This window comes from Zosterops lateralis (assembly GCF_965231275.1).
Source record: "Zosterops lateralis genome assembly, chromosome: W".
NCBI lineage: Eukaryota > Metazoa > Chordata > Aves > Passeriformes > Zosteropidae > Zosterops > Zosterops lateralis.
In genome coordinates, this window is record NC_139801.1 from 28,358,953 (window position 1) to 28,369,999 (window position 11,047).

Here is an 11,047-nt window from a genome sequence, read left to right on the forward strand (position 1 = left end):
TGCACATAATAAACGGACTTCGTAGGATTAACCATAGTGGTCGGACGTACACCTGTCTCAGTCCAACCCTCTCTTATTATCGGTATCCCTGGCTTCAGGTATCAGCGTGGTTATCTAGGTCAATCTTCCCTTATCTCTGAATGCTAAATAGAATAGGCTTATTAGCAACACCAGCCACTGTATGATATCATTAGCATTCAGAGAAGATTTAAATCCTTCATAAACTGGTGAGGTAGACTCAAAGAGCTGGGTGAAGGGTTGAGAGAAAACTTTTTCTGCTGTCATTTCTTCACAGAAAGTACTATTTTTAAAGTAACCCCAAAAACACAGTTAGTGTATGATAGCCTTGAATCTAGGTGCTTGCCTTCCAGAGGAAATTAAAAATCTATGACTTCTTCACTTTATTAATTCATAAAATAAACTGGATGACAGCCACAGTAGCCGTAGTTATAGGGCCTATGTTTAGATAAGGGCTTGCAAATGGCAGAAATACAGCTACAACTACATGCTACTCAAACTAGGGAAAACTGGACTACATAATGCTGAACAACAAGGTTTTTATACACAAGAATTTAGGTCACCTAAGAACTGCTATTCCTTTTTCCTCTCAATGCCCTCGAGCCCCACGTTGGGCACCAAAATCTGTCTTGGTTTGAATAGACAGGTATTTGCCAAGGAAGATTGGAGCTTCTTTTGGAATGCAAGCTTCTCCCTCTCCTTTTTCAAATTATTATAAATTTGCAATTAAAAGGCTGTCAGGGAAAGATTTTGGGAATAGGTATAGCAGTTTTTTATTAAGGATATTAAAAATACAAATGTTGTAGTACAAAAAGAATAAGCAAACAAACAAACAAGGAATCTCAGAAAAAAAACAGAAACAAAACCTCTGACAGAGTCAGAAAATACAACTTGATGCCTTGTTAATCAGGGCATTGGAAACAGTCTAAAGTCAGCCCTCCTGGAGTGGCAGATGTGGTCTTGTTGGAAGCAGAGATGATGGTCTTGTGGAGCCAGGGGTCCCGAAGTGGGTCTGGTATTCTTTTGAGAGTCCTGTGGGAAACATCGGAGTGCCTGGTGACACTTGCAGCTCCTTTTTATCTAGGTGGAAAATGGTTGCTCTTCTGCTTTCAAGTAGAGCATCTTAAAATAGGGTGATGAAATGTGTCATGCCATTGGTGAGTTTTGATGGTGCGTTAACAAAAGATATTCTTATGGGGATAGTGAAAGACTGAGCAGAGATAAGAGATAATACCTCACTCGATTTTTAACAGGTGGCTTGTTATCATGGAAGGCAGTTACTCCCTCCTTTCTGGAGTTACAACAGATAAGAAAAACAAAACCTTTGGCTATGTTTTTGTTTTGGTCAAGTACCCTTAAGTATCTACCACTTAGTCTCTTTAGTAACTTATGGGAAAAAATTCTTTAAAATAAAAAAGGAGCAAACTTAACCTCCAACAAGCCAGTGGCTATTTGTAGGCCTGAGAGATTTTAGCCTGCTAGCAGCTGCTTTTTCCCAAGGAAAAATTTCTCAAGAAAGTTTCTTCTCAAAACAATCTTAGCAAACAACTATCCTTTCTCAAAACAGTCTTTCTCTAGGTAGTGTTTTGTTGGTTTTTTTGTCTGGGAATTGAACCTGGGTGAGAGCGCTGAATCTTAACTACTAGACCACTGGGATTTTCATTCAGTTTACCACTTCAAAAATAAATCTTTTCTTCAATGTAAATGTAAAAAGCCCCTCCCATTGACTTACAGTTTTTCCCACAACTGTTTTCAAGGTCTGTCTTTGGCTAATGGGGTACAATTTTAAGGATGAGGTGTTCTAGTATAGAAGCAAAGGTTCTCTTCTTCTGTCTCTGGGAACAGAGGTTTGCAGCGATTAAAAGAGGTGGACCATGCTGTATGCAAGCAAAGCCAGTTTTATTACACTGATTACAGTATTTATAGTTCTCTAACTTCTGCACAAAATTTTCCACTCAGACCCCCTTGTCCCTGTTCCCTTAGCAACACAATCTTTTCGGTTATCGAGTCCCTGTTACATCCTCTTGAGCCAGCAATGTCATTGTCAACATCCTCTCTCATCAGAGTCAGACGTGGCGTCTTCACTTCTTGTTCTTGCCTTGAGTTTCTCTCTGCGATGGCTTCCACTGTACCAGGGCCAGGAGGTCTGCAGTGCTAGCCAGCTCAGCTTCTGTAGTTGTCTGATCTTCCAGCGGTTGTCTTCTATACCTGGGAGAAAGGTTCTCCTCTCTCTTTCTCTGTTCAAACTTCTTGTTAGATCACAGCTACTTCAGCATCTACTTTCTTCAGCACGGGTGCCTTTGCTCATCCCTCCATGCATTTAATGAATTACAAGGAAAATAGTCTGGTGTATCATGTCCTTATTGATGCCTTAAGTTTTAGCTTTCATATTTTTTAGATTCTGTACTGCCTTAGTGTGTGACTCTGAACTTTATATAAAGTGTTAGCAAGTTCTCTTCACAGGGTAGTTAGACAAAACAATCCTTTTCCAGCATGAGAACCAAGGACACTGTTGCAGCTTTGGTCTCAAAAAAGTGTAAACAACTGCGAATTGAGGAGAGAAAACTGGGAGGATGGGACTGCATAACCTGAAGCTGTAATTGGACAATTGACCTCAATATGTAAATGGGCCAAAACTTATAAAAGTGTGAAAACTCGTGACTGGTCATCCATCTTGCATACATCTTGGGTCCATTGTAGGAAATCAAGGCACAGAAAACTCCCAGGGTCTTGTGTCTACAGGCCCAGACATAGAAATGAATACAGGGTTTGATTTAAGATCTTGGAAGAGGCTTCCAGATTTAGCGACCAGAAGCAAGAATGTGGATTTGTAGTTTAAGCAGAAACATGTTAAGCTAGGTAGTAGAACGTTTTAGAGTTTAAAGTTTAGCTATATAAATAGTTATAAAGGTAGTAATGTAGCTTTGTGTAGCATTAAACGATTGGTTAGGAAAATCCGCACTGTGGCAAAACATGTAAAACAAAATAATTCATGATTGGTTTAAAGACACTAACAAACTTTGTGGCAGTAGTTTATTGGCTAATAAATCTTTGTAAGGCATTGTAACTTGAGATGCAGCAGCTATTGATGTGAAAATGTTCTTACCCTCTGAGACTGATGAAGATAAGAACAATAAATCATCCTTTTAACATGTCTCTCAGTAGTCCCATCTCTCGAATATCCCAATAGTCCATCCTGGGCAAAGCCACAGCCAGGCTCCTGTACTGCTCAAGGTGTATCCTTTGAAGACCTTTCAATAACTACCTACTTTATTCCTTTAACACTGTCTAACCTCTGTTCCAGGTCAGCCTCTTTAGGCATCATCACCATAGCCTTACAAAAGAATTTCAGCCCTGAGGCAGCAGCAGGAGCGGCCAGGATCTCAGTGGCCCTGGAGGCAGAGCAGGGCCTGGCCTGGCCCAGGCCAGGGTTCCACAGTCCAGCCACTTCACCAAAAGCCAGAAGAGACACCTTTTCACAGTTTTTCCTTTCTTAAATATGGTATTTCTAGAGACAGTTCTAGCTTCTCTAATTGGCTAACTCTGTGCCAGTTCTCAGAACTAGTCAGGAATTGGCCCTGCCAGACACAGAGGAAGTTGGAATGTTCTTTACAGAGAGAATTTCTTCCGTGTCTGAAGTTTTTTTTCCCTTAACCAAAAACCAAGCCACTTCAAACCACCACAGCAGGCATGTCCAATCCTATGGGTCTGGATAACAAGACTGTCTTGGTTAAAAAGACAGGGGTCTGCCAAGGAAGGCATGAACCTTCCTGGAGTAGAAAAGATGACCCCTTCCCTCCAAATTATTATATCTTTGAAATTATGAGACATTCAGGCAAAGATATAGGGAAAAGAATAACAGTTCTTTACTAGAATATATATATAAGAACAAACAAGCAACAGCAACATTAAAGACAGAAAACCCAATAAGAAAACCTAATAACAGCATTTTTCCTGCCTGTCAAGCACTTTACCTTTTGGTGTAGTTATGACCACAACCAGCAGGGGGCGCTGTTGGCTCATGTCAAAACAGAAGGGCTGCAGTGACTCCCCCATTACTTCAGGGGATGCTCCAATGCAAGCCCTGAGACTCCCCAGGGGTTAATGGCAGCCCCAGTAAGAGACAGAAGGTGAAAGGACAGTGGCTCGATTTCCCCATGCCCTCATATGTTGGGTGAAAATATCCTGGGAATGGCAGCTCGGGTGAGGTTCCAGTCCACCAGCAGTGGGGGAAGGTGCTCTCTCTCTCTGGAGACAAAAGGTGAGAGTCTCCTCTAGTGAGAGTGAGTGCTGCAGAGAAAGTCCCAGTCTGGTGACGATTCACTATAAACAGCAGGCTAACCAATAGGCCGTCAGGAGAAACTTCACAGCAGTGCCGCACCCCCTGAGCAGGAGAAAGTCCAGCACCAAACACCAGCACTGTTGGTCCTCCAAGCCAGGGCAAGAGTCTCCTACTCCCAGCTAAGAGACTGCCAAAACCACACCACTTCCCTCCTCCCCTCCAGAACCATTCCAATGGAAATGCCAAGACACCTAGCCACATTTTTTGTGTCTTATGTACCGTCCATTCATTGTCTTCTGGGCAACAAATGGGAAGAAAATTCCCTGAGAGAATGAAAAAATAAAAGGAAAAACCTAACCTTCCTCATTATCCACCCCAATTTTTTTTCCTATACCAACTTTACATCAAACTTAGACCTTTAAACTATATATATACATGAATTACCCTAATTATATACATCTATACATCTAGATCTAGATACAGGAATGGTATTACAGACAGTTCACCCAAAATAAGGTCCTCTTGAGGTATACATTGTGTCTCTCCGTCCTTCTGCATCACCCACCAGGTGCAATCTGGTCCCTGAGCAAAAACAACCCCACAAATGGGTTTGTCTTTGCTCGAGGCAGAATTAATCCAAACAGTGTTTCCTAACATACCTCTCAAATGCACCACCAGAACCTTATCCTTATCGTACGCAGGGGTTCAGATTGGGCAGGGCCAGCTTGGTTATTAGAATCTCTGGTGTTAACCAACCATGTAGCCTGTGCTAAATGAAGATCCCATTGCTTGAATGTCTCACCACCAACTGCCTTCATTATTGTTTTTAAGAGTCCATAGCACTGCTCAACTTTCCCAGCAGCTGGTGCATGATAAGGAATGTGGTGCACCCACTCAATACCATGTTCCCTAGCCTAGGTGTTTTTAAGGCTATTCTTGAAATGAGTCTTGTTGTCAGACACAATTCTCTCAGGGATACCATGCCTCCAAAGGACTTGGTTTTCAAGGCCCAGGATGGTGTTCTGGGCAGTGGCGTGAGGCACAGGCATGTGTCCAACCATCCAGTGGTGGCTTCTACCATTGTGAGCACATAGCGCTTGCCTTGGTGTGTCTGGGGTAGTGTGATGTAATCAATCTGCCAGGCCTCTCCATACTTATATTTGGACCACCGCCCACCATACCATAGAGGCTTCACCCGCTTGCTCTGCTTAATTGCAGAGTATGCCTCACAGTCATGGATAACCTTGAAGATACTGTCCACAGTTAAATCCACCCTTCAGTCCCATGCCCACTTATAGATGGCATGTCTGCACTGGTGCCAAGAGGCATCGTGGGCCCATTGAGCCAGAAACAACTCTCCCTTGTGTTGCCAATCTAAGTTTATCTCTGACATCTCGATTTTTGCAGCTTGATCTACCTGTTCATTGTTTCAGTGCTCCTCATTAACCCAACTCTTGGGCACATGAGCATCCACATAACGGACTTTCACAGATAGCTTCTCTACCTGAGTGGCACTGTCTTGCCATTCTTCAGCAAGCCAGATTGGTCTTCCTCTATGCTGTCAATTGGCCTTTTTCTACCTTTCCAGCCACCCCCAAAGAGCATTGGCTACCATCCCTCAGTCAGTGTAGCCATAGAGCTTTGGGCACTTCTCTCGTTCACCAATCTGCAGGGCCAACTGGACGGCTTTGAGTTCATCAAGTTGGCTCATTCTACCTTCTCCTTTCGTACCTTCTGCAACTTGAGGTGAAGGGCTTCATGCGAATGCTTTCTACTTTTGGTTCATCCCTACAATGCGACAGGAACTGTCAGGGAAACAAGGGTAGCATGTTTCTTCTGCTGGCAGTTGGTCGTATGGTGGAGCTTCCTCAGCATATGTCACCTGTTCCTGCTCCTCTTTATCAGTCAGACCAAAGTTGTCACCTTCAAGCAAATTTGTAGTTATCTCCAAGATCCCAGGGCGATTCGGGTTTCCAATACAGGTGTGCTGTGTAATCAAGGCAGTCCACTTTTTCTATGTAGCATTGGTGGCATGATGGGTAGAGGGAACCTTTCCTTTGAACATCCACCCCAGCACCGGTAGTCGGGGTGTCAGAAGTTGCGCCTCTGTGTAAATCACCTCTGAGGTGGCTTGAACTCCTTCATAGGCTGCCAGGATTTCTTACTCTATTGGGGTGTAGTTAACTTCAGACCCTCTGTAATTCAGCTCCAGAATCCAAGTGATCGGGCCCAGGTCTCACCAGGCACCTTCTAGTACAGGCTCCAGGAAAGACCACTGTTCCTAGCTGCAGAGTAGAGCACATTCTTTACCTCTGGTCATGTCCTGACTGGGCCAAAGGCTACTGCGTGAGCAATCTTCTGCTTGATCTGGGCAAAAGCTTGCTGCTGTTAAGGGCTCCAGTAGAAATTGTTCTTTTTGCATGTTACCAGATAAAGAAGGCTCACAGTCTGGCTGTACTCAGGGATGTGCATTCTTCAGAAACCTATGACACCTAGGAAAGCTTATGTTTCCTTCTTGCTGGTCAATGGAAATATCACTGTGGTCTTGTTGATGACCTTGGCGGGTATCTGACATCTTCCATCTTGCCACTTCACTCCTAGGAACTGGATCTCTGGCAGGTCCCTTAACTTTACTCTTATTGATGGCAAAGATGGCTGTCAGAAGAATTTGGATGATTTTCTCTCCTTTCTCAAATACTTTGGTTGCCATTCTCCGCCACAGAACGATGTCATCTATGTACAGCAAATGCTCTGGAGCTTTACCCTTTTCCAGTGCAATCTGGATCAGTCTATGGCAAATGGGACTGTGCTTCCACCACTGGAGCAGTCAGTTCCAAATATAATGCATACCCCTCCAGGCAAAAGCAAACTGAGACTTGCACTTTGCTGCCAGAGGAATAAAGAAAAACATAGTAGCAATGTCAACAGTGGTGTACCACTTCACTGCCTTGGACTCCAGCTCATACTGGAGCTACAGCATGTCTAGCACAGCAGCACTCAGCGATGGTGTAACTTCATTCAAGCCACGATAGTCCACTTTCAATCTCCATTCCACATCAGACTTGCGCACAGGCCAAATGGGGCTGTTGAGGGGTGAGTGGATCTTGCTGACCATCCCTTGGCTCTCCAGCTCACAGAACCTCTTGTGGATTGGGATCACGGCATCTCGATTGGTTTGATACTGCCAGCAATGGACTGTCAAGGTGGCAATTCATATTTGTTGTTCTTCCACCCTCAGGCATCCTACTGCAGAAGGATTTTCTGATAGTCCAGGCAAGGTGTTCAATTGCCTAATGCCCTCTGCCTCTACAGCAAGTAGCCCAAAAGCCCACCTAAGTCCTTTTGAGTCTTTGAAATACCTATTTTAGAGAAAATATATTCCCAGAATACATGATGGCTCTGGACCAGTCACAATAGGATGTTTCTGCCACTCCTTCCAGATCAAGCTCACCTCAGCTTCCAGCAGTCAACTGCTGCAATCCCCCTGTCAGCCCAGCAATAGAAATGGGTTCTGCCTCCACATGTCCCAAATGTATTAGAGTACACTGTGCACCAGTGTCAACCAAAGCTTTGTATTTTTGTGGTTCTGATGTGCCAAGCCATCAGATTCACATAGTCCAAAAAAACTGATTTTCCCCAGTATCTACCTGGCTAGAGTCAGGGCCCCTCTAGTCCTAGCTACCGTTGCCTCCCTGGCTGTACATCCTGGAGGTCCCTTCAAGGGAATCAGACATGTCATCGTCCCATCCATTATACTTAGGTGCTCCATCACAGGAAGCTGAGGCTACATTTATTTTGGCAGAATTCCCTTTGTTAGTGTTTTCCTCCTTTATGTGACGCATCCATGCTTCCAGGGCAGAAGTGGCCTTTCTATCCCACCTTCTCATGTCTTCCCTATGCTCACACAGGAAGAACCACAGGTAAGCTTGTGGGGTGTACCCCCTTTCCCTAGCTGGGGGATATCGGGCTCTGACGTTTGGTTCTCTGGTTCACACTGGTGCCATGTGGAAACTCTTCTCCATCATCTCCTTCCTCATCTCCTCCTTCTTTTCCCCCTTTGAGACTCTTAACCATAGCAGAGACATGAGCCTGCACCGAGCCATGGGCCATGCTCTCATAATTCCTGTGTTTGCTAGCTACAGAACCCACTGTATCTTGGTTGTCCTTGACACTCGTTGCCATGAAACTGGAATATTGGGATGGCCCTAGGTATGCCAGGCTCCACAACATTTGCTCCGTGCACCTGACCTTGTCAGGGTCATTATTGTGTTATCTGTCCCTTCCAAAAAGTATCTCCAATACTGCCATTTCTCTCATGCATTGGATCCCTTCCTCAGTGGTCTTCCAGGGCATTCTATGATAGTGGTCCTGCAGGCTGTCTCTGTGAACAAACCTCTCTCTTACACTCATTAAAAGCCATTCCCAGAGAGGAAAGGGCCCTGACTCCCTCACAAACATTGGATCAATACCTGTGTCCTGGTTTAAAGTTCCCAAATACCTTGCTTCGCCACTATCTGGTTGCATGCCTGGACCCATAGGGTCCCAAACTTAAGTCAACCAAGTCGAAAAAGCCTTGCCTGCCTGGTTGCACGTCTTTTTGCAGATTATGGAAACTGTCAGATAGCAGGGACTCGATTTCAGGCTCCGGCTCCTCCACTGGTTATGAGGGCCCTGGTACCTCATTGCCATTAACTGGGCATATGGATTTGGTTTTATACTTCCTCCTCTGCACGGGGCTACTGCTGCTGGCTGTGGCTGCCCTTGTGGTCTAGCTGGAACCTGGACAGCTGTAACATCTCGTTTCCTCTGCTGCCCCATTGGACTCTCTCTCTTAGGGCAAGCAGATGACTTCTAAAAACCTGGGGAAGAGTGTTCCTTTAGCACCTGACCTATCTCCTCCAATACCCCAACACAACAAATCTCTGGATCTTCTTCAAAGTGGAGCTTAAAGCAATTAAATACTTTTTAAAGTCAATTTTCCCCCTCATGTGAATTTCTCCTGGAATGTGTGGAATTTGATATGGCCTGCCATACAATATTTCATAGGTACTCATGTTGTCTCTCTGCCTTGGTTGTATGTGGATTCTCAGCAAGGCCTGAACCCATGTCATAGATGTCTCTTGACATATTTTACTAATTTGTGTTTTAAGGGTTCCGTTCATACATTCAACTTTGCCACTCACTTGGGGTCAGTACAGATTATGCAAATCCTAAACAATTCCTGGAATTCGACTAACCTCCCCCACTACCGTTGCAATGAAATATGGTCCCCTATGTGACAACAATCCCAAAGGAATCTCAAACCTTGGAATTACATGATTAAGCAAAACTTTAACCACTTCTTTCACTGTGTTAGTAGGACAGGGGTAAGCCTCAGGTGACACTGAAGTTGTCAACCAACACCAGTATGTACTTGTTTTCTCCTTTGCGTGGTAACTTCGCAAAATCTGTTTGCCAATAATCTCTGGGGAGGTCTCCTGTGGGAACTGACAGTGGTCAGAACATAGATTTTTAGGCTTCAGGCAGTAGCTTGGGCCTGTGGGAAAGCCAAGTACAGAACTCTCTCATACTGGCCTGGGAAATCTTAAGGAGGGATCAAAACAATCCTTGGAAGGTGAAAAAGCATTAAGGTGGAAAACTGTTAAGGTAGAAAACTGGTAGCAGCTGATGTTTTTCTAACTATTGTTTACTGGTAAGAAACGGTCAAGAGGTGTTGCTCTAAATGACCAATCATATTGATTGTACCGAAACAGTGTAAAAAAGAGTCTGTCTTTCAATAAATCTTTGCTATAACGCCCTCCGAAGAACTGGAGTTCTATGTATCATTATTTGAGCTGTCCCAAATTGTAACGATAGTCTCTGGCCTTTGTTTCCCTTAGCGCTACTCTCTTGCTCATATTAGGATTGTTTTGATGGCAGATTTTACATTTGCTTACTATGGATTGCAAAATTTCTGTCATTCCCTTTCCCATTACTACCTTCTTCAGATGTTTCAAAAGGTTTTCTGTTCCCCAATGGGTGCCCTCATATACCCGCTGAGCTATCTCTCAAAGGAGCAGGGGTGGGACTACAACCTGTCCTGTTGGTGTAACCACCCATCCGCTCTCTTTCATTTCAGCCTTAAGGGACTCAATTAACTAGTGGTCTTTCTGATCATACTTTGGGGTAAACCCTGACAGATTGATTTCTTTCTGTGGTACTACTGCTAGGACGCCTTGTCCTGCAGCTCCTTTTGCAGCTTCATCGTCAATGCGATTCCCCAGTTCAGGAGATGTTTTCCCCTTTTGATGAGCTTTACAATGCATTATATGGATACCTCTGTAGGCTTCCAAATACTCTGCAGGAGTGCCTACATCTGTTCAGCATGCTTAATCTCATTACCTTGGGCCATCAGCAACCCCCATTCCTTCCAGATGGCTCCATGGGCATGGACAACACTAAATGCATATTTAGAATCAATCCATACTTTTACCTTCTTTTCTTCACAGTTCCAGAGCTCTCATCAGCACAATCAGTTCAGCTTTCTGTAGTGATACATCTGGTAGCAAGGCCTTTGCTTCAGTTACCTTGTCTGTGGTTGTCACTGTATAACCTGTCATTCATTTACCACCTCTCATGAAGCTGCTTCCATCTGTATACAGTTCCCAATCTGGATCTTCTAGAGGAATGTCCTTCAGGTCTGGTCTGCTGGAATGGGCCTTCTTTATGGTTTGTAAACAATCATGTTCAGGCACACTGTCAATCAAT

At 44.2% G+C, this 11,047-nt stretch overlaps 1 long non-coding RNA gene across 1 annotated transcript in view; it reads right to left on the bottom strand.

Annotated features, from left to right (window-relative positions):
• Positions 1-3,873: 3,873 nt before the first annotated feature.
• The window catches only part of LOC310922164, a 30,348-nt gene continuing 23,174 nt past the window's right edge, over positions 3,874-11,047 (bottom strand). The window contains exon 3 of the long non-coding RNA XR_014592322.1: positions 3,874-11,035. This is a non-coding gene — a long non-coding RNA (uncharacterized lncRNA). The remainder of the gene's footprint in view (positions 11,036-11,047) is intronic.